The sequence below is a fragment of the Lissotriton vulgaris genome, chromosome 2_1 (genome assembly GCF_964263255.1).
Source record: "Lissotriton vulgaris chromosome 2_1, aLisVul1.2, whole genome shotgun sequence".
Classification (NCBI taxonomy): domain Eukaryota; kingdom Metazoa; phylum Chordata; class Amphibia; order Caudata; family Salamandridae; genus Lissotriton; species Lissotriton vulgaris.
In genome coordinates, this window is record NC_141687.1 from 738415840 (window position 1) to 738420740 (window position 4901).

The following is a 4901-nucleotide window of genomic DNA, read 5'->3' on the forward strand; positions in this document are numbered from 1 at the left end:
GAACAGATAGAGAAATACCCTTCCACTCATTTGAATTGCACTTTAAATTCTTCTATAATGAAAAAGTTGAATTTTAAGTTACTATTCTGAAACTGCCACTTTCAGGAAGTTGGCATTTTACTGCCTAATCCAAATGTCTGGTCTGCTAGTGGCTAAGATCACATAACTGTGAAATTCTCTGCTGTGGTGTGCTGTGTATTCCTTCAAAGCAAACACAATAAGATGATGCACAGAGTGCTGAAACGTTTCAGACACCAGTAAGTATTATATGTGGTTGGTATTCATCATCGTTCTTTTGCTCTCGTTGCCTCCCTAGTTCAGACTCAGCCATATGCAAATCAGTCTTGACACTATTCCTCATGGGATCAGTCCAGCCCAAACTGCTAAGCCAGGTCTTCTCTGGACCAGAAACAAGCATCCTGGGACCAGTTTTAACGTAACAACCCTCATCAGCCAGGATAGCTTGAATATAGTGGCAAAGTGAGCAAGGAACCCAAGTCTGGGCATACCCTGCCAATTTAGGGTGAGCAGAACCCACTTCAACCCACCCCTCTAGATTTCCAACCGCCCTAACCCCAGAGCCTGTCTGGGGCATGAAAACCCCACGTCCCATTCCCGTTTGCCCTCCCGGGGGTTCAACAAGCTTGTTAATCAAGTAAATGTGGGCTTCTTGGGGGGACTGCGGCATAAAATTCTGTGAAGACAATGCCACTTCAGAGATCCCAACCTCCCAGTTGACACCATATGCAATGTGGGGGCCTCCATGGGAGCCCCTCCTTCAAACAGTGTATCACGCTATGTGTATCATGCTGCCTGTATGAAATCCATGAAAAATGCAACCTTATCGCTTTTAGTTTAGGAAGTCATCTTATCTTTTTATGTCTCCTTTTCACAGCCACTGGGTATAGGAAGGTCACCAGGAGAAAAAAATGGCACCCTCTGAACCTCTCATTGGAGCAATGCTCGGCTTGTTGAACATTCAGAGGGAAGACTGGATATGTTTGCCTTGAATCAAGTATTTCAAGACGTGAATCCAATGGTCAGTGGGCTGACTTCATTGTTTGAGCTAACGGGAAACAACCAGCTTTTGGAGGCCTTCCCTGCATCTGCCCAGCTGACCAGCACTTACTGGACCCACCTGAGCCCTGCTGCTGGCCTCTGCTAGAGTGAGTAATGATCCCCAAGAGATGATCCCCAGCCCATGGACTTTTAGCTGGCATCAGCGTGTACTCCTCATCCTTCAAAACCGAGCTACAATTGAAAATCCAGAAGTTTGGGACTCTTCACAAGCTGGCTCCTTCCATCAGCAATGATCGCCGCATGTCCCCTCTACACGAAGTTCCAATGTTGACCTGCTCTTTACACCAAACAGTACCCGCCCACATCTAATGGCAGAGTGAAGCTCCAGGGGCAAACTGCTCCTCGACTGACAATCATCTCACAGCCCATACCAACGTGAAGCTATAGCTGAGGTGCCTCACCTGAACTAGAACTGAGAGAAGGTAAACTATTCACCAGGACAAACCTGGTCAAATGTTCTGATCCACACTCCATTGCAGTACTCTGGAACTTGTGACTTTGACTTGGTCCAGTGCAACCAGATCCTGTTGTGCTGCTTTGTACTTATTAGTGGTATTTTCACCTAAAGCTTTAAAAAATCATAACTCTGGTTTTTCTAAATAGTTTTGGATTTTTCTTATGTTTATGTTTATGTTCATGGGATTTATAGAGCGCGTGACTACCCTTGGGCATCTCAGCGCTATTGTGTTGTGTTTTCACGTTATTCCTGTTTGAGTGCTACATAAATACTTATTCATTTGCCCCATATTTAATCCTGGCTTCCATTGTCCCAAACTCTCAAAAGGTTAAGCGCTGGATTATTCAGTGCCTTTGTGGTCTGCCCTGATTTTGTTTATTATTTGAGGGGGATTCTCACCCCTCTCATTCAATAAACCAATGTCCTGCATTCACCAATTAGGCAAATTCCTATTGGTGTGCTTAAGACATTGATGTGTCCCTCTGATTCCCTACAGAAAGAAAATATGCATCCTGCCTTTATCACAAATAGCTGTAGGAGTCTGCATGATACATACTACTGTGCACACGGAAATAAAGTTAGAATATGTTCAATTGTTTGAAGCATATTTTCTTTAGGTTCTGTGCAATGCACCTGAGCCATTACCTGAGCCATTAGTGTAGTTCTTATGTTTTTAAACTTTTAAACTACCCCGTGTGTGTCACATCGAGCAAACCACACAAAGTAGGCAAGAGCTAACCCACAGCAAATGTTTAGAGTATTTATTATTCGCCATTTTGTCATTTAATAGTATTTTAATAAAAATATCAATATCCTATGTATTTAAAGTCCTAAACAAAAATGTCCTAATCTACACTTTTCACACATTCACACATCAAAAATCACCTGCAAAAGTCACCCCCACGGCTCTGTCGATTCTTGTTTCCAGCTAGTCTTTCTTGCTGAATCTTCTACCTGTTGTTAGTCCTTCTTATATCAACATTGCGCCGAAGGTTTCACCTTTGCTAAAAATGGCTTCTTGTAACAGTGCCTGTTTTGCGTTTTCGTTACCAAATAGCTGAAAGCGTATATGCCTTTCTAACAGCTGGGAAATGTGAAAATTAGATAGTTGGTTTTCTTGAGGATGTTATTTGACTTCTTATAAAAATTACTTACGTTTTTTAATTTATTTATTAAATCTGGGTGCCCGTTGATGAATGCATTGAACAAGAAACACAATTGTTTAAAACAAACACTTACAAGCCATGAACTGCTTCTCTGCATAAATGTAACTATCTACACTTAAAGATGTATCCCAAAAATGTTGCTTAGAAGCAGACTTTATTATTTAGATTCTTTCAGATACATTACTACCTGTCAAATTTTACGTGTAAGAGCTGATTTTATTTTATTTATACTTTCTTATTAGTTTATTGTTAGTTGACAACAACAATGGAGCCAATAATACTAAAATATCACGTTTAGGGTAAAAACACAAGTTAACATCAGTTTGGATCATTTACAATATGAAACAAAACGTCACAGGGCTTCTTTAGAGCCAACGTCTGGGACCTGTGCCTACACTTCATCAGCCTATAAAAGCAAATCGATTGGTGTTAGACCTGACAGCCTTAGGATTGTCTAATCCCGACATTTGTCTTCCTCCTCTACTTTTTCTGATCTCGTTTTTGCTGGCCTTAGGACTCTGAGTACTTTGCCGCTGATAACCACTTCTAAAGTGCATGTACTCTCTCCCTAAGACATATTAATATTGGTTAATCCCCAGTTGGCATATTTAATATACTTATATGTCCCTAGTAAAGTTCACTGCATGTTCAGGCATGTAACTTAAATGCTACTAGTGGGCCGTATCTCTAATTGTGACACCCACCTGAGTACCACTCTAACCATGGCTCAGGTCCGTCAATGCAGAGCCTGTGTGTGTAGTTAACACTGCTATTTTGACTTGACAAGATAAACCTTTTGCAAGGCCAAGACCTGCCCTTTTAATACATACAGGTCACTGCTAAGGTAGGCACAGGACAACCCAAAGGTCAGGGTGCAATCTTTTGAAAAGGCAAGACATGCACTATTTTCATGTCCTGGAGTGAAAAACTCTTAAAGTTGTTCACTACTGCAAGGCATATCTATCCTATAGAATAACAATGGGATTACCTTTTTCCATTGTCTAATTGTAATTCCCAATTGTGAAGTGATAGACTTCTCATGTTTGGTGTCTCCGGAATCACAATTTAAAATCACAACGTATGGTGAAGTTGGTTCTTAAATTGCAATTATGAAAATGCCACTTTTAGAAAGTTGGCATTTTCTTACTTTGGCCATTTGGTGCCTGCTGCCTGACTCAGATCACGTCTGGGGTGGGTGACAGTTGGGCTTTGTGTATTTCCACTAGATGGGAGCCTAGGTATGGCATGATGGGCTATCCTGGCAGGATGGGAGAGAGAAGCTGGACACAACCACACTTGCACCTCAATAGGCTGCGTCCTGTCCCCATACAAAGGGCTGCATACCCCTCTGCAGTCAGTCTGGAGCCAGGAGGTAGGCAGAGCTTCTGTTCACTTCAAAGGCATGTCTTTAAAGTCTCACCCACTTCAAAGGCACAACTGGGTATAAGTACTGGACCCCGGACACCACCACTTCAATACACTTCTGGACCGGTGAAGACTCTGCCAGTAAGAAGGACTGCTGTGCTGCTAAAGGTCTACCACTCTGCTGGACTGCTGCTTTGTTTGACTCGGTGCATCACATTGGCTAGATGGATTGGCCCTTACACATTGCATCTGTTGATGACATCCTAGATGCCGAACCTCCACATCTCAGTTCTTTGCTCATTGGAGCCAACGCATTGTCACTGTTGTGTGGATCAGAACAGGCGCAACACCACCACTACATGGAACGACCAAACACATCACTTCAGCTGCAGTATGCATTTTCGATGCTGCCAAGATTAAGGTACTTTTATTTATCGGGCCTCACTAGCTCCCTGTGTCCAGCCAGTGATCCATTGTGGTCGGCCTGAACGTTTGACATTATCCTGGTCCGGTGCTGCTAGATTTCCCAAGTAAGCGCTTAATGCTGTTTACAGTTTATTTTTTAAAAATCGATGTCTCAAGTTCTGCTTATTGGATTTTTGTTGAATACAAGAGATAAATACATGCCATATGGTGTGTTTTAAAGCAATTTTGGGCCGAATGTCTAGCTAGCTATGGTTAAATATAGGTTCTGTGGGTGGCGTGAACTTTATAGACATAATGGGGCAGATTTACAAGCCCCATGCGTCACTTTTACCCTGTAATTGCCTCACTTTTGTGACGCAACTGCGGCGTAAAAAATGCAGCAAATTTACAACGGAATCACGTTGTAA